Here is a 24198-nt window from a genome sequence, read left to right as displayed (position 1 = left end):
AGTTAGGAACTTGTTTGTTTGTTTTTGCGGTACGGGGGATGGAACCCAGGGGCATTCTACCTCCAAGCTACATCCCCAGTCCCATTTTTTATTCTTTATTTTGAAACAGGGTCTCACTGAGTTGCAGAAGGCCTCACTAAGTAGCTGAGGCTGTCCATGAACTGCGATCCTCCTGTCTCAGCCTCCCAAATGCTGGGATGACAAGCGTGCGCCACCATGCCCGGCTGCGACATTTTAACAGAAGTCCGTGGCTCATTAAAATCTGATTCACAAGTAGCTTAATTGTTTGGAAGTTCAACCCAATGGGGGAGATAAATTTTAACCAAAATATCTTCTAGAAGCACTCTACCTACACACACGCCACACACACACACACACACACACACACACACACACACACTTACATGGATCCCTTTTCTCTGTTGAACCCAGGTTAGAATGGACCCTAAGGGCAGCTTCAGACTCTGCTCTACCTTCTTCTCCTTATTCCCCCCTCTTCCCCTAACCCCATTCCAGCTTTAAAGAAGAGTTACCTGGATGTGGCATAGGCCTGTCATCCCAGTACTTGGGAGAGATAGGAGGATCACAGGACAGCCTCGGCAATTAGTGAGACTCTCATCAACCTAGGGAGACTGTTTCAAAATAAAAATAAAGTAGGGCTGGGTTGTAGCTTGGAGGTAGAGCATCCCCAGGTCCAATTTGCAGTACCACACACACACACAAAAAGCTGGGGATATAGCTCAGAGTAGAATGCCTCTGAGTTCAATCCCCACTTTTGAGAAAGAAGAGAGGAAGAGGAGGAGAAGGAGGAGGAGGAGAAGGAGGAGGGGAAGGAGGAGGAGACTCATGTACTCTGGTTGATCAGATCATTGTCCAAATTAAATGAGAAAATGAATTTCAAGACCATTTCAAAAATAAAAAGGATTGAGCCAGGTGCGGTGGCGCACACTGCTAAGCCCAGCATTCAGGAGGCTGAGACAGGAGGATCATGGTTCGCAGCCAGCCTCAGCTACTTAGTGAGGCCCTTTGCAACTCAGTGACACCCTGTTTCAAAATAAAGAATAAAAAAAAAAATAGGGCTGGGTGTGTAGCTTGGAGGTAGAATGCCCCTGGGTTCCATCTCCAATACTGCAAAATAAATAAATAAATAAATAAATAAATAAATAAATATAGGGTTAAGGGTATATAGCTCGGAGGTCGAAGGTCCCTGGGTTCAATCCCCAGAATAATAATAATAATAAAGTGTCTCATGCTGACTCCCTCTGAGCCTGGCACATAGCAATCACTTCTTAAAGGACAGGTTAATTGTTGTTACCATCCCCACTACTGCCTACCAAAACCATAAATCTGATACCCCAAGCAACACGCCAACACGGCCCTGGCTGTGGCAGTCGCATCCTATGGAGCCTTCCCAGCCCATGTATTCCATCTCAGTACAGCTGTGACCACTGCACCATGCCTGTCTTTCTTCCTGAGACTCTGGACTTTGTAGAAACTTCCAAGCCCTGGGTTTGACAAATGACTTTCTGAGTGGAGGAGGGTCTTACATTTAATACATATCAGAAGAGACATCAGAGCTATGCTCCCGAGATCAAATAGTTTCTTCAGCTAAGAATGTAAGCATTATCTCTAGTAATATCTTTCCAACAAAGGTCCTGGGCTCCCCGCCCCCGTCAGCCTATGATCTTAGTTTATTAATGCTGCGGCCCCTCCACCAGCCGCCCCCACCGCAGACTCATTCCAGCCTGATGTATGCCCGCCGCAGAACACACCTCCTTGGCAAGAATTTAATGTAAGGAAAAAAAACCCCTCCATTCATCCTCATAAATCGTAAATCAAACAAGTGAACGCCATCTCCTGGGAAATAAATTCTGAAGAGTTAGGAAGGGAAAGGGGGGGGGGGGCTCTGATTGTTTTAATTCTATTCCACATGGTCCATCTCTCTTCCCAAAGACAACCCAGATTTAACATAAGCCACCGGCAAAGGGGTTAGGACCGTAAGCGCGCAAAAGACCGCGTCTCGTGAACAGTAGATGCTCGGTTAATGTGTATCTAAAAATAAATGATAAATAAATAATGTTTATTTAAAAATAAATAAATAATGTTTATTTTAAAATAAATAAAAAATTAAAAATAAATAAGAACATAGAGCAACCCAGTGGACCCTACTCAGAACGAGCCCCAGCCTGGTTGGACGAGATGGTTACTGGCCCCGGTGCACTGGTTTTCAAAATTATTTTCATGCTCACGAGCTAGTTTAGCTAATGGGGTCCACAGAAGTGTGCACTGAGCCGGGTGTGGTGACGCACGCTTGTGATCCCAGCATTCGGGAGGCTGAGACAGGAGGATCGTGGTGCTCACACAGCCTCAGCTACTGAGTGAGGCCCACTGCAACTCAGTGAGACCCTGTTTCAAAATACAGAATAAAAAATAAGGCTGGGGTGGAGCTCGGAGGTAGAATGTCCCTGGGTTCCATCCCCAATACCACACACACAAAAAAATAAAGTGTGCACTGGGCCTTGATGTTATACACCTCTCTGAAGGCCCTCAAAGATTGAAGCATCGCAGACGCCCTCATGGACACACACAAACACTGAGGAAATCCTGTTCTTCGAAGATTTTTGAGCCAGGTAAAGTCTAGAGAGTTTGAAATCACTCTGTATACTCTATGTAAAAAAATAAAGCCGGGCGTGGTGGCGCATGCTTGTAATCCCAGCATTTGGGAGGCTGAGACAGGAGGACTGTAGTTTGCAGACAGCCTCAGCTACTTATAGAGGCCTTTTGCAACTCTGTGATACCCTTTTTCCAAATAAAGAATTTTAAAAAAACAGGGCGAGGGGTGTAGCTCAGAGGTAGAATGCCCCCCTGGGTTACATCCCCATTACCGAAAATAAATAAAATAAATAAATACAATTTTAAAATTTTTATATTTAAATTTTTAATTAATTAATTTATTTATTTATTTTTTGGTTTTACTGGGGTTCCTAGAAACCCTCCTACCTCCGGGCTACACTCCAAGACCTATTTTTTTTTTAATATATATTTGTTTATTTGGAAACAGGGTCTTTTAAGCCAGTGCGGCTGGCTTCAAATCTGTGGGATCCTCTTGTCTCCGCCTCCCAAGCGCGGGGTTACAAGCGTGCGCCACCACGCCCGGCTACATTTAAATAAATTTTTAAAAATTTTATTTTAGGTGCACTGCTTTGCTACCCAAACTGAGTGAATACAAATCTCTTCTTTTCCACCACCACCAGCAACACAAAGCGCTTATCTTTGACCCTAAAGATGAGTAAATGCCAGCCAGACAGGCTCCCGACCACTTAGCCAATCCAGCCGCAACGTCGTGGACGGCAAGGTTACAAACTCCCTGGCCTGGCTTTGTGCATCTGAAAAGCAGGGAACCGGGAGTTTGGCTCCGTCTACCTGCCGGATTCCTGGGGAAATAGGATTAGCCAGGGGGAGGGAGACCTTTGAGGTGTGGAAGCTGCACCCCAGACTGTCAGCCATAGCTAAAAGATAGATCGTGTGAGGCCCAGGGGAGCCGGAGCTCAGGGCTGAGCTGAGCTTGGACGTCTCCTTCCAAAAGACCCGGGAACAGGCAGAGGAGCGAGCAGGCCGCCTGGGATCATGCCCTCTGCTTCTCTTACTGTGTCTTGGCCTCTAGAGTCCTCTAGAGTGGCCGTCCACGAGCCACAGAACCTCGAGCCTTGGCCCCAGAGCCTCACTGCCCTCCATTTACGTGGACTGACACCTTCTCCCGCAGAGAGCACTGCAGTCCGAGTCCAGTGAACACCCAGACCACAGCACAGAGCACTGTCAGCTCAGCCCCGAGCAAGGCCTTTGAAAAAGCCACTTCACTCTCAAAGGCCCTCCGAGGGGAGAAGGAGCTTCCTGCAGATTCCCTCCAGTTCTGCCTCACTGGTCAGCGCTTCCTCCCATCGCCCTCCCCCTGGCAGCCTTCAGAGTCGCATGCTGGGAATCAAATGGCCCTTCGATTCATGCTCTGTCCCCCTATGATGGGGGGCATCCCAGAGGCCAGCGGGACAGGGAGCCTGGTGGCTGGTGGCTCCTGGTCAGCTGTGGACCCAGCATTTCTAACATCTTCCAGCAGCCCCCAAAGCAAAAGTAAACCCAGTACATTGGGAGGCTGAGATAGGAGGGTGGCGGGTTCGCAGCCAGCCTCGGCAATTTAATGAGATCCTGTTTCAAAAGAAAAAATGAGCCGGGCGTGGTGGCGCACGCTTGTAATCCCCGCACTTGGGAGGCAGAGACAGGAGGATCGCGCAGGTTCGAAGCTAGCCGCGTGTGCTGGCTTAGGAGACCCTGTTTCCAAATAAAAATGTAAAAATAGGTCTGGGAGTGTAGCCCAGAGATAGAAGGGCTTCCAGGAACCCCAGTACCACCAAAAAAAAAAAAAAAGAAAAAAAAAAGAAAAAATGAAAGGCAGTTATGCTCACCAGTATACCACCAACTCACGGAAGGCAGTGACGGGAGGATCATGGTTTGCAGCCACCCTCAGCTACTTACTGAGGCCCTTTGCAACTCAGTGAGAACATAAAGAATAATATATATATATTGCTATGGGTGTAGCTCCGAGGCAGAATGCCCGGGAGTTCCATCCCCAGCACTGCAAGAAGAAGAAGAAGAAGGAGAAGGAGAAGGAGAAGGAGAAGGAGAAGGAGAAGAAGGAGGAGGAGGAGGAGGAGGAGGAGGAGAAGGAGGAGGAGGAGGAGGAGGAAAGAAGAGGAGGAGGAGGAGGGAAGAAGAGGAGGAGGAGGGGAGGAGGAAGAGGAGGAGGAGAAGAGGAGAAGGAGTAAGAGGAGGAGGAGAGGAGGAGGAGGAGGAGGAGGAGAGGAGGAGGAGGAGGAGGAAGAGGAGGAGGAGAAGAGGAGGAGTAAGAGGAGGAGGGGAGGAGGAGGAGGAGGAGGAGGAGGAGGAGGAGGAAACGGGTGTAGCTTAGCTCAGCAGTAGAATGCCTGAATTCCTAGGATACACACACATACCACAAAAGTGTGAACTAGGTGACATCTCCCTCCAGGTTTCCCATGTGCAGTCCACACCCTCCCCCAACAAGGTCCAGACCCCCAGACGAGAGCTGTGCTGACTTTCTTGTTGTTTTGTTTGTTTTGTTTGTTTGTTTGTTTGCGGGTCTGGGGATGGAACCCAGGGGCATTCTACCTCCGAGATACACCCTCTGCCCTATTTTTTATTCTTTATTTTGAAACCGGGTCTCACTGAGTTGCAGAGGGCCTCACTAAGTAGCTGAGGCTGTCCGCGAACCGCGATCCTCCAGGTCTCAGCCTCCAGAATGCTGGGATTACAAGCGAGCGCCACCACGCCCGGCTCTGTGCTGACTTTCTAGCCAAACCTCCCGACTGGGCACTCCTGCAGACAGCCAGGACTCCAAGGTCATCTAATCCAGACTCTAACCTGGACCTCTGAAACCCTGAATGTCCTTCCAGGCAATAATGGGGTTCCCAGAGGCATTCTCCACACTTAAAAATAAGCCACTTATAGAGCCAGGCATGGTGATACACGCTTGTAATCCCAGCATTCAGGAGGCTGAGACAGGAGGATTGCAGTTTGTGGGCAGCCTCAGCTACTTAGTGAGGCCCTTTGCAACTCAGTGACACCCTGTTTCAAAATAAAGAATAAAAAATAAGACTAGGGGTGTCACTCAGAGGCAGAATGGCCCTGAATTCCATCCCCAGTACTGCCAAAAAAAAAGTCATTTATAAGTCACATGACTGTGGCCCTCTAGGGACCAGGCAAGCTAACCGTGCCACAGGTCTCTACTTGGACTGAATTCACATCAACTCCGTATGATCACTCTGCTTAGCTGGTTCTGGGCCAAAGTTCCCACTAGCAGTTGTCATTTAAAATGTCAGCAATTATTTTTAATCAATGCCACTTGTCGCGATTTTTTGTTGTTGTTGTTTTTGGTCTAAAAAGCGGTCCACAGGAAGAAAACATGAGAGGGCTCCTTAGTGGCCAAAAGGTGGGGGAACCCACCGACCTGCTCATTTAAAGGTGAGGACACAGGCTCAGGAGTCAGGTCTTCCCCAGCCTATTGGCTACTTTGGCTGAGAAGCAAGATCCCAAACCCGGACCCCTGCTCCTGCCTCCTGCACCCCTGTTCTTCACCCAGGCATGCTCATGGCTAAGTGACACCTGTCAGGAAACCACCATCTCATTGGCCAAGCAATTCACAGACGTCAACAGATCCTTCTAGAAGTATACCGCCCAACAGGTCGCCGCTAGACTGGACACATGCGACTCATTGAGTTTAGATGAATTCAGCCGGGCCTGGTGATGCACACTTGTAATCCCAGTACTCGGGAGGCTGAGACAGGAGGATCGCAGGAAGGTCTAAGGCCAGCCTCAGCAAGCAGTGACTCTCAGCAACCTAGTGAGACCCTGCCTCAAAATAAGAATAAAATAGGTATGGGATTTAGCTCAGAGGTAGAATGTCCCTGAGTTCAACCCCCAGTACCAAAACTTTATTGATTGATTGATTGATTTGTTCAAATTACATTAAAAAAGTTAACAGTTTCCCAATGACACCACTCACATTTCAGCTGTGGGTCAGACAGACAGATGCAGAGTATTTCCTTCATGACAGGGAGTTCTATTGGACAGATCACTTTATTTTTTTTATTTTTTTATTTTTTTATTTTTTTATTTTTTGGTGGTACTGGGGTTCCTGGAAGCCCTTCTTCCTCCAGGCTACACTTCCAGACCTATTTTATATTTTTGAAACAGGGTATCTTAAGCCAGCGCGGCTGGCTTCGAACCTGCGCGATCCTCCTGTCTCCGCCTCCCAAGCGCAGGGATTACAAGCGTGCCCACCACGCCCGGCCGGACAGATCACTTTAGATGTGCCCCTCCCAAAAAAAAATCTAATAGGGAAGGTCCTCAGCTATGAAGGAGCAGGATACAGAGGTGCCCCTCATGTCACCCAGGCTCTGCCTGGACTTCCGGTCTGTGGGTCACCAAGGACCTGGGGTCAGACAGTCTGACTGCATTTCCCGGGGTTAGATGGCACCATAGACAAGCCTACCCTCGCCCAGGGAAGGGGACCGTGAGAGAAGGACAGTCTAAAGGGCCGCTTCTCCCCAGACTGGCCCTGTGTATTCCATGACCAGGAACTGCTCTCAAGATTCAGCCACTCTGCACATTGATGAATCACTCGGTCACTAAACTGAGAACCAGAGGAAGGAAGTTCTGGCCCGGCATTGCCTCTCACCAGCTGTGCAGCGCTAGCAAGGAGCGCTCCCTCTCTGGTCCTCCGTACCCCACGAGGGGATCAGCCAGCCCTCGGAAGACGGAACCCTGCACGCTGCCCCCTGTCATTTGCTCACGGGCCTTCTCGGGATGTGTGTCTTACCTGTCTTGTGTGTGCGCTGTCTTAAAAAAAAATTGTTTCTCTTAAGGAATAGAGGAGAAGGCGGGGGAAACCACCTTAGCCGATGCCAAAATGCATTTGAACATCGCAAAAAAGCACCCAGCCGTGGGTGGCTGGGTGCTGTTTTCCATGAAAGAATCCAGTAGAGGGGGGTATTGCACAGAGGCCATTTCCTAGCAGGCGTTTTCCCTCAGCTTGTCACAGTGCACAAATACGGAGTGAGGGGAAATATGTCTTTTTCATCTTTACTTCCCCCAATCTGCTCTCCGTGGACAGGGGACTCTGCAAGCCACAGCTGGCCATCTGTGGACAGGCACAGGAAAAGACCCCGTGCTCTCGCTACACATTTAACCCTAATGAATTTCCCTTCCCCTTTCCAAATGACAAAATTGAAGCTATTTTCTCAGGTGCCTTATTTAGCAGCTGTCAAAAGTTGGATTCTGGCAAGATCAACAACTTTAGAACAGCCCAGTGTCCCAGATGGGTTTCCATCCCCTCTCTGCCCTCCCTCTCTCTCCTTAGAGCAAACTTTCACAGTCCACCACGGCTTGCCCGAGACCCTAGCAATATATTTCTTTCCATAAAGAGAGTTTGTGCCAAGCACGGTGGCGCGAACCTGCAATCCCAGTATTTGAGAAGCTGAGACAAGAGATTGCAGGTTCAAGGCCAGCCTCAGCAACTTAGCAAGGCCCTCGGTAATTTAGTGAGTCCCTATTTCAAAATAAAAGATTAAGAAAAGGGCTGGGGGTGTAGTTTGGAGGTAAAACACCACTTGGAGGTAAAACATTCAATTCCCAGTAAATAAAAATTTGTGAGGAAGTAAAAATGTCTTTCCTTTGTCTGATGGTTGGGTTTCCCTTCTCTTTTTAATAGTGATTCTCTGAATTCTTGCATCCAGGGTCCACGACTTCTCACTGTCTTCTAAGAAGAAAGCTTGCCTGAACTCAGCACCATAAGAGCCAAAGGCTTCTTGAAATTTCCAACTCCTGTGATATCCCCCTTCAGCTCTTCAGAGCGAACCTTAAAGATGGCGAGAAGGACCAGAATCCTTTGCAACTTAACAGGGAAATCCTACACAGAAGCTCTTGTTCTTGCAAAATATCTCCCCCCCCCCATATGTAGCACCGGGGATTGAACCCAGGGGTATTCTTTTTGGGGGTGAACTAGAGATGGAAACCAGGAGCATTATTCCTCTCAGCTCCACCCCTAGTCCTATTGTTTATTCTTTATTTTGAAACAGGGTCTCACTGAGCTGCAAAGGGCCAAACTAAGTAGCTGAGGCTGTCGGCAAACCAACGATCCTCCTGTCTCAGCCTCCCAAATTCTGGGATTACAAACATGCACCACCCCGCCCGGCTGAGTAAATTCTTAGTAAGGAAGGAAGAACGAAATTTTTATGTCATAAAGCTTCAAGAATGGTTAGAAATTAGCTATGATTCAAACTACAAGCAGTCCAGATAGTGGCTGGTGACACTGTTGTCAACATTTGAATGGTGGGCTGGTTTATGCATTCATTTCACAAGTTTTTATTAAGCACTTAGTGAATACCAGCCTGAGATGGCAAAAAATTGATCTGGACACAAGCCTAGCCTTTGAAGACCTCACCAGGGTGCAGGAGAAACCAACAAGCAGGTGCTGCGGAGCCCACAGGAGGAAGACATGCCCAGGCAGCTCACGATGAGTGGACCTACCTAGACCCACATTCTGCTAAGGGACAGCCATGGCTGGGAGCATGGGAGGGGTCCTGGGGAGGAGGTGGGCACCGGTCAGGGAGAAGCACAGTCTCTGAGGCTGTGGCAGAAGTGGGGGGAGCTACATTCTTCCCCACATTTTTCTGAGTAACAGCTGCACCCAGATTCAAAATACACAAAGCCCTAGCACAACTCACATTAGACTTGAAAGAACAAAATTCAAGTGGTTTCTGAAACTGAAGAAAAGCTGCAGGAGCGCTGTGAGGCTTATGTCCCTGGCCCCCAGTGCTGAGCAGAGCTCTCCAGGAAGCAAGTGTGAGCTCAGTCCTCGATCCTCAAACAACCAAGAGAGCTATCTTCGCGTGGCCACCATCACGGCGGACGCCAGTGGCTTCTTGCCGGGTGCTCGCAACATACAGCCCGATATTATCAGCTTAATAATGACTTGACAAAACAAAATTCATGATGTAAGAGAAAGAATGGAATGCCCTGAACTGGCACTTCCCTGTCTGCCGTAAGTCGGCAGCCACAGCTGTGAACGCTACCTAGCACTGGTTGGTCTGGTCCACACACAGACCTGGGGCCAGCCCAGCCCCACACTTAGGTAGGATTTGAGAGGCGCCAACAAACCTGCCCTTGGTGGTGGCGGCGGTCCAAGAAGTTATTCATATTTTGAGTGAAGGTGGTGGGAGTTTGGGGTTTGTTTGTTTGTTTGTTTAACCTTTATTTTTTAAAGCGGTGGAAACCCTCTTTATAATAAAATCTTGCAGTCACATGATCACAAGAGCAATTTCTTAGATGGTATTTCTTCTGCGCCAGATGTTTGAACTCAATTAGTCCAACCACTACCCCAAAAAGGTAGATACCGTGTGCTGTTGCTGTTCATACGTTGCAGACAACAAACATTAGACACAGAAAAGTTAATGTGTCCAACATCCCACAGCTGTCAGCGGGGAGCTGGGGCTCCAGCCTGGGTGGTCTGGCTACAGAGCCCACCCACTCTGTGGCCTCGGGTCCCCGAGGTAGAAGGCAGACCAGCCTGCTAGGTAGAGGACAGGAGTTTTTAAGTGCCATATGGTGACTCTCGGGCACATCCATGGATACCAGCAGCCCCCTGAATCACAGTTCAAAAGCCACTAGACTGGGACATTAGCTACCCGAGATCATTTCAAGATAGGACTTCCTAGCTGGGCATAGTGGCACACACTTTTAATCCCAGCATTTGGGAGGCTGAGACGGGAGGATCGTGGTTCGCAGACAGCCTCAGCTACTTAGTGAGGCCCTTTAAAACTCAGTGAGACTCTGTTTCAAAATATAAAATAAAAATAGAGCTTTGAGTATAGCTCAGAAGTAGAATGCCCCCAGGTTCAATCCCCAGTACCAAAAAAAAAAAAAAAAAAAAAAAAGATAGGACCACTTCCCAGAAGGAGTAAAGAAGAAAAAATCAGTATATTATTAGTACAATCCATTTTTTTATTTTTATTTATTTACTTACAGTACTGGGGATGGAACCCAGGGGCATTCTACCTCTAAGGTACAACTTCAGCCCTATTTTTTTATTTTTTATTCTGAAACAGGGTCTCACTGAGTTGCAGAGGGCCTCACTAAGTAGCGGAGGCCAGCTGCGAATCATTATCCTCCTGTCTCGGCCTCCCAAATGCTGGGATTACAAGTGTGCGCCACCACGCCCAGCTATGAAATCCATTCTTTAAAGACCTGGTTCTTAAGAGAATGATAGGCTTGAGATGGGACAACGATGACTAGGAAGATGTTGGACACAGGACAGGAACGCAAAGCCAAGAAAGGGTGGGCTGGACTTGAGGAGAAAAGAGAAGAGAGACGGTGCGTCCTGGACAACCAAGCTTTCTGCTTCAAGGTGAGCTGGAGATCAGGTTAACAGCAGGTGTTTGTGCAGACGGGTGGAAAGGGCCCCTGGGCCAGCCATTTTCTGGACACTGAGTTCTAAAGAGCAGGGTAATGCCCTGGCAGAGACATAGCGTGACTACAGTCGTGGGGGTGGGTCGAGCCCAGTGTGAGACTGTCGGGGCCCCCCGTGAAGTGACTCTCTGGGTTTCAGTTTCTAGCTTGATAAAAATTTTTGCGATTTTCGCAATTGCAGAACAAATAGAACCATGACTCATATCTCACAACTTGCCTGGCGAGTAGACCGTCTGATCATGTTTCTGACAGCCGAACTGCTTTCAGGGATGAGGGGATATCGGTAGAATATTCTGCACGAGGGGCAGGTGACAACGGGGAATCTCAGCGCACCTGTCTCCCCACCACACACACCATCCACTCCTGTCTCAGGGCCAGTGCCAGAAGCCACTGATATATGTGGTCCACTGGTTTCAGCGGACCTGGGAGTACGTTCGTACAAGTTTTGACAGCTCCGCCTGTGTGTTCTACTGCCTTTTTTTTTTAATCATCTCTAGCCTCCAGAGCTTCATGAGCTGAATTATTTGAGGTCTGCTTTTTTCCTTAAACAGGAATGTCAGGAGTTTGAGTAGAAAATTTTTTAATGTCATTAAAGAGCATATGATGCACACGCTGAGCTCTTGCTCTTGGCATTTTTAAAGGAATGGTTAAGACACCCCATGAAACTGAAAAACTAGAGTTTTGCCCTTTGGTTTCTAACCGAAGACTCAAGCCAGAAAGTTTACAGTATACTGTGAAAAAGGAGACACAGAGGCCAAGTCTGTGTCATGAATAGATGACACCCACTGTCACGTCAACAGCAGAGAGAAGTGGGAATCAACTGTGGGAGGTATAAGTAGATGGTAAGTATACACTGCACACTCTCCCGCAGCCGTGGGTATGGGCTGATCTTGGCGGGCTTGCCTTACGTGTAACCAAATCTGACCATACTTAGGGACCATTTTCTTATTCAAGATGGTGATTTTTTTTCCTTTCTAAATACACGTTCATTAACCTTGGAAATGAGTTAATACAAAACCAGAAACTGCTCTTATCTTCCTTTGGTTACCTCTTGTGTTTGTTCAACACCTTCCCTCAGGCCCACTGAAATCATCCGTATTATCAATTCCCAGGCTGACAGTAGCCACCGAGCCCCAAGGTAAAGGTCACGGTTCCCCACATCTCACACCATCAGTGCCTTGACATACTCCCTGGGTGCCTTTCTGGAATAGAAACCCTACTCAAGGGACTGGTTCTCATTAGAGACCGTCATTTGAAGAAGAGTCTGAAACTAGTATTTGTTGAGTTGCCCACCTATCTGGGCATTGGGAGCAAACTTTAAATCATGATTATTTCACTTATCTTTTTATTTTATTTTTGCAGTACTGGAGATGGAACCCAGGGCCATTCTACCTCCAAGCTACACCCTCAGCCCTACTTTTTATTCTTTCTTTGGAAACAGGGTCTCACTGATATCAAAGAGCCTCACTAAGTAGCTGAGGCTGTCCACAAACCATGGTCCTCCTGTCTCAGCCTCCCAAATGCTGGGATTACAAGCGTGCCCACCATGCCCAGCTTGCTTATTTCATTTAAATCTCCTGAGCCACCCAGAGTGCCAAGTGTCATCTTGTTTATCTTAGGAGATGAGGAACCGAGAGACACGTCCAAGCCACAGAGACAGCAAGGGGCAGAATCAGGGTTCTGACAGCATTAGTGAACACGGGTGTGGACACCTGGGCACCTTAGCAGGCTGACCCCAGCGGAGCATGCTAACGATGGGGCCTCTTCAGAGGCTCGTGGGTGGTGTGACATTCGAGGGGACCCTCCTCCAGCACCTCAGCTCTCACTGGAAGGCAGTCTGACCTATCACAGCTTCCCAGCAGGTTGAAAGCCCACTCTGTCCCTGCCAGCCAAAGTGACGGGAGGGAAATCCCTCTGTTGGGAACCTTTTCACGCTACCCACTGTGCTCAGATCGGAGGCCCACAGGCCCACGTGTCAAGAGACCCCCCGACCAGCACTGCCCACCTCCTGGCACGAGGCCTCGGCACTTGTCCCCTCTCTCTGAGGGTCCTGTCCCATCAGAACACCTTCTCCCATTCTCTTGTCCAAGCTAAAGTGGCTTTTCCTGGGAGAGACCTCGTGGCAGCAGTTGCGACTCTCTGCCGTGCAGTCCAGAGCACCCTCTGCTTACCCCCAGTCCTCTTAGCACTGATGGATGCCCGGCCATTGGCTTTGACTGTTTTGTGTCAGCCTCTCACACCGCCAGGAGGAGATTTAAGTTAAATGATACTGGTCGGGACAGGAAGCCCATGGGTCTTATTTACTTCGGGATCTATTTCCATTATCTGCTTCAGCATCCAGCCACACAGAGGCTCGATCAATGCTTATTGCATCCAGCAAGCAAACCAAAGCTGGTTTGGGACCCGAGCGCCAGTCCCCCCAAGCGCATTTACCATGTCACATCCCCAGGTTCTATCAAGGCCCCTCTGTGAGAAACTGGTGGAGAAAACGTGGGTGTAGCACCCACATTACAGGAACCCGTTTACCACCTGAGACCTCCGCTCTTCTACCTACTTGAATAAGGGTCTTGCTAGGTGGCTGAGGGTCCCACTACTTGCTGAGGCTGTCTACCAACCTGCAATCCTCTGGTCTCAGCCTCCCAAGCTCTGGGATACTAGGTGTGTGCCCCCAGGCCTGGGCCCCAGTCCTATTTTAGTTTTATTTCTAAACAAAGTCTTGCTAAGTTGCTGCGAGTCCCACTAAGTTGCTGAGACTGGCCTCCAGCCTGCCATCCTCCTGTCGCAGCCTCCCAAGCACAGGTACACACCACCTGGCCTGGTGAGGTGTGGGGCTTCAGCGGTGTGCTCTCTGCGGTGTCCTGCTGCCTGGCACATACAGGGAGCAAATCGGTGCCGCAGGTGGACGCTCTCATGCGGCCCTGGGTGGATCCCAAGGGATGCAAGCACCGCTCAGCACCTTCATCCCAATTTTTCTGCCTGGGCTCCAAGCACCTCCTCTGCTGGGTGAAAAGAGAAGAGCCCAGAACCTCCTGCCTCTAGATGCCCCCTTGGCGCCACATCCACCAAAACCTGCTCAGAAGCAGGTGGCCTGTTTCAATGGACCGTTTCGGTCTTTCTGCCGCACCTTTTCCTGCTCTTTTTTTTTTTCCTCATCACAAACACCCGCAAACATGAAACATTTAAAAAATGCAGCATCTTAGAACAGTGTCCGTGACCAGAGCTGGGAGACAGTCTTTTTACCTTCCAGACCCCAGACTTCAGGTCTGAACAGGAGTGGCTTGGTCCCTGATAGACTCAGCCCCTGGCCACCGCAGGTGAGGGCTCTGTTTCTACGATGAGACAGGTTCTAGGCCCTGGGAGAGCCAGGACCTTGGCCGTTTTTTATTGTGGATTCTGTTTCGCTCATTCTTTCCCAACCCCCACGACTGCTCAGTCTCACGGTAGTTCCTCCAACGTCCTGCTTCGGTTCAAGGCCTTGCCCCGGCCTCCTAATGGAGATTCAAAGCGTACTCCCGTGCCCCCCGCTTCCTGTCCCCCATCGTCTTTTCCTTCCCTCCCACCAGCTTGAAGCTCTGTCTTCTCAAAATTGCCCCTTGTATTCAGGACAACCAGTTTCTCCTGCTCCACGGAATCACTCCCCTGGCAGACTCCTCCCTCTCTTTACATTCCTCCTCGGCCAGAGCCGACCTCCACCACTGCCATCCCTTGGGCAGGTGCCTCCCTCCCGCCACCCCGCCCTGAGAATCTCAACGCAATGGAGTAATAGTACAACTGAAATTAGACGTTGGTTTCGGCTAACCTGAGCCGGGCACACTTTCACCAGGTGTTTCAGACCTCCCTTCTGGCAGACGAAGCTCAGGAAAGGTGGGGCTGAGAGACTTTCGTCCCTACGGTTACAGAATAGACTATCAGAGTCAACATCTCCCTCTGAGTGGCAGAGCTTGGGCTTGCCTACACCCTCCCACTAGCGGAACCATCACATCCACTAACTCATGAATGTGGTCCTTCACTTCACCAGCCTTGAGAAACCCCCTTCACCTTGCAGAAATTCTTGCCAGGGGCTCTATCTTACTGAATGGAATTTAATTTGAGAAAATTCAGTTGTTTCATTTGAACTTCCCTGGCATCGTGTGACATGCTAGGAGAACTGCGGAGAAACTCTGTCTATACTAAAGGTAACAGATCTCCACATGCCTCACTCTGGTTCACGCAGCCTCCCTAGCTAGCACAAGAACCGCTGTTCCATCAATTCCAGGGTCATTAGCAATCACCAAGACACCTGATGTACAGCGGCCTTTCCAAAAACTCAGTTGGCATGAAAAGATCCCAGTGAAACTGAGTTTATGTAGAAAAGAACCTTTTTTGTTAAGTGAAGCGTTACAGTGACGAGACCGTCACCTTCAGGGGTGCCCACCAAGGGGTCCATCCCTCTGTTCTGGTCAGCATTCTTGCAGCTATAATCTAAAAAACTGACCATGTAACTTGGAGGATACAAGTTTATTTTCTTACAGTTTCAGGTTCAGTCCATGTGAGGCCAGGGACCGAGGATTTCAGGCATGGCGGCCGGCAGGAGGCGGAGAGAGGGAAAGCACTCGGGCTCTGCTCCTCACATTATGGAGGACAGAATCGAGAGACAGCAGGGGCAGGAGAAACCACGTATAATCCCCAAGGCTACACCCACAGCCACACTCTACTGGCCTGGGTCACCACCCAGATAAATCTAGTAGAATGAATTTATCCACTGCTGGGTTTACAATCCTCCTGAATCATTAAAATCAGCCCCAAACATCAATAAATTAGCCCTTTAGGGGATATGTTATGCCTAACTATAATACCCTCCAACTCCAAGATGGAAAAGAACCAAGGAGATTGGGAGGCATCTGAGACAGCAGGCCAGATTTAGGAAGTACAGTCCGGGAGAACAGAACTCTGAGCAGTTGCAAGCAGAGACCCAGTGTAGGAAATTAGTCTGGAAACCCAGGACCCCTTAGTGAAAGCAGGCAAACCAAGGACCCAGAGGTTCAGAAGGAAAGCTCTGAGCTGTGGAGAGCAGGGAGGGCCCGGGAGATCTGAGAAAGGAGGTTGGATGTTTTGGTGAAACAAATAGAGATGGTCCCGGGGGGTAGGTACGCAAGGGTAGACTCACACTTTGAGCGTCTGGAATGTTCTCATGCACCTACATTGCGCCGGAAGGAAACCATCCCACCCTTTCTCAAGTCCCGTAGCACTTGCGCTGCCCACGTGGTCCTTCTGTGTGGTTCTTTGAGGATGTGCATAGCAGCTTCCCTCTCCTACCAGAAGAGAAGGTGTGAAGGCAAGACCCAGGTCTCACACATCTGCCTACCCATTCCAGCCCACTCCCTATGCACGGCCCAGCGTTTTGCAAATAATCAGTATAGTAAATATTTGTGTGATGGATTAACAAAAACATGATTTGGATTATGGCTGAATAAAACATAACCCGAAATACTGCTGAGCCTTGGAAAGCAGTGTACTCACCTAGCTTCCGCCCCTGGGTTTATGAATTTTCTCTCCCAGCTTCAGGATGTTACAGCACACCTAGTTGGGTAGCCATCAGAATCACTGCTCACTTGACTGTTGTCTGGAGGTAAAAATGGCCACGGTTCCTTGGAACCGTATTGCAAAATAGCTAGCAATACAACTAGTTCTCATCAATGAAATGGGGATGGAGGTGGGTGGCTCATGTCAAAGGCTAGGGCTTTTAGTAGAAACAGAAGACATTTCTTCTCTCACCTTCCCCTTAGCACCTGGGAGCAAAGGGCTTTAGGTCCCAGTGGGTGAGGAATTCACAAGATCCCTGAACAACAAGAAAGATGAAGGCTTCTCCCCAAACGTGGTACGCATGCAGGAAGGCATGGCTTTGAATCTCACTGAGATGTGTAGTCACAACCGCACCACCCAAAGTACAAAAACAGAGGAAGGCATCTCGGTTTTCCCGTTGAGATGGGAAAGCAGAGTCACAAGACGGAAGCTTGGATCCCAGAGTCATCACATGGAAGAAAGACCCCGCGAATCTCTCCAGCCGGTCAATTATGTGGATAAGAACCAAACCTTAATTGCATTAGCCCTCTGGAATTTGCCATTTTACTGTTAAGCAACCAGTGTTAACATAACAAGTACCTACAGCATGCCAAGACCCTCAAACAAATTATTTTACTGAACACTCGCAACAGCCCCGGCATGGTAGATATTATCGCTCCCCCGCTTTTTTTTTTTTTTCTAAATGGGCAAACTAAGTCATAGAAGGGTCAGGTTGCTTAGCCAGATTGTCACAGCTAATAAGTGTTAGGGCTGGAATTTGACTGAAATTTGCCTGGCTCCACACACTGTGTTTTCTCCCACTACATCAGACACTCTCCCATCCATCAGTGATCTCAGACTCTGTCTTTGACATCATTTTTAAATTAGAGGTTCTGCCCTGATCTTGACCTACTCTCGTGTAAAGAAGTTTAGATATATGTCTCCCCTTTCTTTCACAAGACTCCTACCATCGCCGGGAAGAGTTATGTATTTCCAACCCCTTGAGTATTCTATAAAGACTTTCATTTCTCCCTCACCTGTTTTTGACACAATTTTTTTTACACTCAGGATTGAATTCTTTCCCGAGGCAAATACTTAACGCTTAATACTGCTTGGCTTCTGTTCTATCACCAGCTTAAAGGGTAAGAAGAACATTCACGATGGATGTGGGGGGGGGGAGACAGGAAAAGGGGTGATCATATGGATTCGCCAAGTCCCACCTAGCCCCTGCTTGCTGTAGAAAGCCCTCTCGGGATCTTATTGGTAAGATTTATGCCACTGTACTTCAGTCTGGGTTCTCTGGGCTGCCTGTTCACCTGCTGACAGAGGCAGAGGAAAGCCCCAGTGACTTATCCAGAGTCACACGGTATTGAGGGACAGAACTGGAAAGCAAAATATATTGGCATGAAAAGGAAGAGGAAGAAAGGCCAATAGAAACTGTCTTCAATGAGGAGCTTAGAAAAACCAGGCACTTTTCTCCACCCCTAATATATAAAAATGATAGTTAACGAACTTAGACAAATGAGTCGGCAATCCCAGGCAATTAAAACTAGCTCTGTTAGCTGAGCAGAAGCCAGAGAAGCTCTCCTCTCTCTGATTGGGAACAATGAACCTACCCAGACCCAGACTAGAGCACAAAGACAGTAACAGAAACCAAGTCAAAAGCAGGGACCAACTGTGAATTGCATGGGGCCTGGGGCCTGGGGCCAGGCTGGGTGTGAAGGCTACCCCCAGTGGAGTGTAATGGGATAAAGGGAATGTTTTGCTTCCCACATTTTGGACCTGGGTTAGCCTCTTTCTCAAAGGAGGTGCTGAAAGGACGTCTGAGAATTAATTTGTTTTTTTGTGAGATGTTTTAGTAGTGTTACAAATCACTTTAGCCGGGCGTGTTGGCGCACACTTGTAATTCCCGTGCTTGGGAGGCAGAGACAGGAGGATCGCTCAGGTTCGAAGCCAGCCACGCAGGCTTAAGAGACCCTGTTTCCAAATAAAATATATATATATACATAAAATAGGTCTGGGAGTGTATCCCAGAGGTAGAAGGGGTTCCAGGAACCCCAGTACCACAAAAAAAATCACTATAGAGCACAAACAGGACCTCCTCCTCTGGTGGTGAAGGTGTCCCCATGTCGACAAACTGGACGAGACACAAAAAGAAGAAACTTCCATCTATGTCGGTGGTAGAGGAGGCTGTGACTCATGGTTAGCATCTGTGTGATTAAGAGGATGGCTTGCTGGGCGTGGTGGCACTCATCTGTCATCCCAGTACTTGGGAGGCTGAAACAGAGAGTTGCACGTTCACAACCAGTTTCAGCAACTTAGTGAGACCATTTCAAAAAAATAAATAAAATAGGGCCGGGAGTGTACCTCAGAAGTAAAATGGCCTTGAGTCCAATCCCTGCCCCCAAAATAAAAAGAGAAGATGGCTGCCTGGGCACATTGGTACACATCTGTAATCCTAGTACTTTGGATGCTGAGGCAGGAGGGTTGCAGGTTTAAGACCAGCCTCAGTAACTTAGCAAAACCTCCTTTCATAATAAAAAAAAAATCAATAAAAAGGGCTAGTGGTATAGCTCAGAGGTAGAATGCCCCTGGATTTATTTCAGAGAAAGAGAGAGAGAGAGAGTGAGAGAGAGAGAGAGAGGAAGGAGGAGGAGGAGGAGGAGGAGAAGGAGAAGGAGGAGAAGAAGAGGAGACAGCTCTCCTACCACAAAGCTGATTACCCAACAAATGGAAGACCTTACACATGGATTGTGGTGCCCCGGGATTGGGAGATTTTTTAAGGAAGAATTTCTCATAAATGGGATGTGCTGAGACCCAGAGACTGAAGTTCAAGGTTAAGAGGAAAGAAAGGAAGGGGAGCTAAGTTGTCCGTGAGAGGCTTCCTTTTATAATTAACCAAGCATCAGCCAAGTCCAGGTGAGTCAGCTACGAAACTGAGAAGCTGGCCAGAGTTCCCAGTGTCCTGGCCCAGTGATGGATGTAAGGTCAATGTAAGAAAGTCACCCAGACACTGGAGATGCCTTACTCACATCCCCAGACACACTCAGGCCGGCACATGGCCTGGAGCAAGATCTCAGCCCCAGGACCCACTGCTCGAGTGCAATGCAAGGCCTTTCTAAACTTCACATAACCGAGAGGCATAGGAGAGTCCTGGAGAAGTCCCCAGCCCCGACTCCAAAGACTCCTAGGTAAGACCCAGGAATCTGAGGTTAACAAGCCCCCTTCCCCACCAAAGGCCTCTGAGACTGGTGGCCCAGAGAACTCACTACAGTTTGGGTTTCCGTGTTGGAAGGTTGGTTTTCAGGGCAGTGAGGTCAAGAGGTGGGGCACAGTGGAAGATCAGTCGTTTAGAGGAGACCTGCCATTGGAAGAGGCTGATGCGGTTCTTATGCGACCCTTGTTAGTTACCAAAAGAGGGTTCTGATACAAGAGTGCGCCCAAGCCCTCCCTGCACTCTGGCTTTCTGTCTTACCACAGTACCCCTTCCTCTTGACCAACCACCCACCATCACGGTATCTTGTATCACAGCCGTGGGGGGCCTCAACAGAGCTAAGCCCATGCAGGTGCCACACCCTTGGGCCTCCAGAACTGTTAGCTAAATAAGTCTCTTCTCTTTATAAAGTACCCAGCCTCAGGTATTTTATTATAGGAACCAGAAAAATGCCTATTACAGACCTATGGTGACCAAGACGCCACACGCCTGGTTCCATTCCTGGGCCCAGACATAACACTGTTACTCAGGGCTGGGTAGGTCAGCGATAAGCTCTGTGCCCCTGAGGTGAAAAGGTCATCCTTCTGTGCCCCCCCCTTTTTTTAATGAATCACATTCGTTGTTCTTTGTGCACAAAACCGGTGACTCAATTCTGGCCTCGGTCTTCTTGGAAGATAGTCCTCGCCAGGCCCCATAAGCAAAAGATCTAGTCAAATGTGCTAATTCAGGTCAGGCTATAATTAGTTGACTATGGTCTCACCCTCAGAGCAACCCTTTTAGATAGTCCTATTATTCTCAAATATTAATCCCCCACTAAGTCCCAACCTTATTTGGCTTACCACTCTGTCTTTTTATTTTTTCCAACTTGCTAAGAGACATTCTAAAAATGCAACCTTCTCCAGAATTTTTAAAAATTTTTCAATGCAAGCTAGTCAAGCACTCTACCCCTGAACTACCTCCCAAGCCCCCAATCTACCTTCTATAAGCAAATAAACAGAAAAATGCAGTGAAAAATCTGTCTTCTTTTATGTGCCTATATTTCATTCCAGCCCCTTCCAAGGGGCTGTATTGTCCACTCTGGAGATACATGACTCACCTTCTTCTCACTCTACGAGGGTTACAGCCAAGACAAATGATATAAGCAAGAAATAATGTCCATTCGTTTAAACCACTGGGCGATCACAACTGTTCATTATTGTCCCGAAAGCTAAGTCAGCCATGTTCCTTTACAGGTGCAGAAATATAGAATAGCTTTCATTCAACATCGCTCTTTTAAACACCTACTATGGCCGGGCGCCGTGGCGCACGCTTGTAATCCCCACGCTTGGGAGACAGAGACAGGAGGATCGCGCAGGTTTGAAGCCAGCCTTGCTGGCGTAAGAGACCCTGTTTCCAAATAAAACATAAAATAGGTCTGGGAGTATAGCCCGGAGGTAGAAGGGCTTCCAGGAACCCCAGTACCACCAAAAAAAACCCACCTACTATGTGCTCCCAGGATCAATGAACACGCCTTACAAACGCAGACTCTGAGCACACCTGACCATTCAGCTGAGCCCCCACCCCGCCCTGGAGGCCAATTATGTCTGTTCTCGGAACTCTCCCAGGGTTCTCCAGCTAGCTCAAAATCAAAGTCTCTGTCCTTCAATGTGGCCGGCGGGACTCCACACCCAGTCTGGCTCTTGTCCACTCTGACCTCATTTTATATGACTCCCTATGGCCACATCTCTGCCACCACTCCAGCTCCACTCTGTCCCTTGGACACGCTGAGCAGGCTCCACCTTGGGGCACTCCTACTCTCTCTCCCTTGACTGCCCCTCCCTGCCGGCTCTCTCTGTACCTCCCCTCCTCTATTTCTCTCCACACTTCAACTGTCCCTCTCAGCAGCTCTTGGGATACACCACACATGCCCAGAAGATCCCTGAGACACACAGAACTATCCTCATAAGAACACAGACAGGACGTGCTGCTGCTCCTTGATGCTGATGGGGCCAGAGTGACAAAGTGTAAAACTGATGGTACCTTTGCCCGAATCAAGGCAGTGGTGCCAAACCCTGCCAGACGTCATCGTGACCTTGCAGCCACACACACACGATGAAACAATTGTTGGGTTCACTGAAGAAGGTCCCCGAGGAAACTGTGCAAATTATTAACTTTACAAAATCTTGGCCCCTGAGCTCCTATCTTTGTGGTTCTTGGAGAAATAAGCACAAAGCTCTTTTGCTACCTACCAAAGGATGCCGGTCGTCCCAAGGGGATGCACTGGACAGTTGTGTGCGTTGGGAGCTCAACTAGCAGTTTTTCGTGGAACGCGTTTTTACTTGCCAAATGGCAGCTGGCAGACATGGGAGGGGCCTGCAGTCTTTGGGGTTTGACGGGCATTTTCTGAAAAATAACTGATGGTATTCATTGCCAAAGAAAGAAAAAATTCGGTCTTTTGAGGAAATTTTTTAAATGTTGAAAACTTGTCTTTGCTGCTTCCTACTTGGGGCTTCCTGATGAGAATGGGGATGATATTGAGAGATGTGATTTTTAGTGTTAGTTGCATTAACATGATAATACATTATATTGTATTAACATTTTGTTAATTGTGTATTAGCGTTTGAAAGATGCACAGAACTGACGAGCCCATGCTTCTCAAATGAGCGGTTCACAGTGCATGAGTAAGAGACACATTCACACTAAAAGACCAGGATGGATTTTAATGAATCAGTATTATCACGGTTTCAGGTTTGACATTGTAACTGACCTTTGAGAAACTACAGTGTATTTAATTCTGGCATCTAATCAAAACAGATACTCACCAGTAGATAAAAAGGCTATTAAAATACTCCTCCCTCTTGCAACTGTATGTCTGTGTGAGGCCAGAGTTTCTTTATAGACTTCAGCCAAAACAATTTATCAGCACAAATTGAATGCAGAAGTGGACCTGAGAAGCCAGCATCTTCTACATACACAGACAAGTCGAGACATCCGCAGAGAGGTAAAAAATGCTACCCTTTGCCACAGCCCTAAGAAAAGGCACCTCATTGCCCCTTTCCAGCTCCTGACTGCTCTTCAGGCCAAGCGGCCCATCTTTCAAGCACCAGCTGGTTGGGAACCACATCCCTGGGTCCAGCTAGCAACCCAGAGAGCAGCAGGCGGAGGTCTCAGGAAGCCAATTGCTTCCAAGGAGCTCAGCTTTCAGGGGTCCTCAGTGTCTGTGGCTGGGAGAGGAAAGGTATAGAGGGACGCCGGCGAAAGTCAGGCTGACCTACCACGCTCGGCGGCACAGACCCGGCCTCCTCATCTTGTGGCCGTAGATTTACTGGAAAGTGATAGGCATGTGTCTTGAGCCAGGCTCCAGGAGCTAATACTTTGTGAGCGCTTCTAAGAGCTGCAGCTCATCAGTGGAGATGGATAGAGGAAGGAAGGCCGGAGTCCCACTCCTTTCAAAGCCCAGGCCCTCTACGGCCTCATCACAGCCTTCTTCGCCCAGTGACAGCGCGGAGGTCAAGTGGCCCTTGGTGCAAGCTCACTATGTGGCTATAAAAAGGGCCAGGACTCTGGCAGGGTGGCAGGCCCCAGCATGGGCGTCTTCCAGCTCCCATGAGCTCTTGCTGGTCACGAAGCAGCAATTACTTGACAGTGAGATAGAGATGATAACAAGGACAGCCCCTTCTTCTGCAGCCTCCGCACAGAACACAAGGCCACCGGGCTCTCACCAAAATTAATTATAATACTGATATTGTTTTAGGTTGTTTTCTACTTTAAAAGGGCATGCGTTTCTAAAGCCAAAAATTCAAATAGTATGTAAAAGCACTCCAAAGAAGATCTAAATAACCGTGACCCCATCCATTACCTAGAAATAACTAGTGTGGATATCTTATACCAGTTCTCCAGGGTTGCGTAACACGGATACTGCTTTGCACACAGGCTATCTACCCACACTACAGGGCAAACACTTTCTCTGCCACAGTAAATAAGATCTTTTCTTTTACTTACTTATTTATTGTGGCACTGCAGCGTGAACCCAGGGGCATGCTATCTTCAAGCTACACCCGCAGCCCTTGGTACATCCTACCAGATGGACTTCAGGGCTTTCTTGAGGTCCTGGATTACACAGACCTGGTCACTTGAAGTTGATCCCCCTAAAGAACTCAGATAGGAATCCCACTCACTGCAAGTGTGCCCTTCTGTTTCTGAGCTGCCTGGACACTGACCCACCCTGCTCCTGGTACTGATTCCCAGGATAAATGGAAAACCCGGCACAGGGACCAAGAAAAGACCTGAAGCGTGACCACAGCTGGCCGCTGAGCGCTGGCTGCCTCTGCCTCGGCTCTGCAAGCCCAGCAGGGACCTGTTCCTGGGTCCTGCCTGTGGGCAAAGGAGGTGACATGAAGTCACCTCGTTCACAGGATGGTGCGGACACA

The sequence above is a fragment of the Muscardinus avellanarius genome (assembly GCF_963383645.1).
Source record: "Muscardinus avellanarius genome assembly, chromosome: 8".
NCBI lineage: Eukaryota > Metazoa > Chordata > Mammalia > Rodentia > Gliridae > Muscardinus > Muscardinus avellanarius.
Note: the sequence above shows the minus strand (reverse complement) of the source record.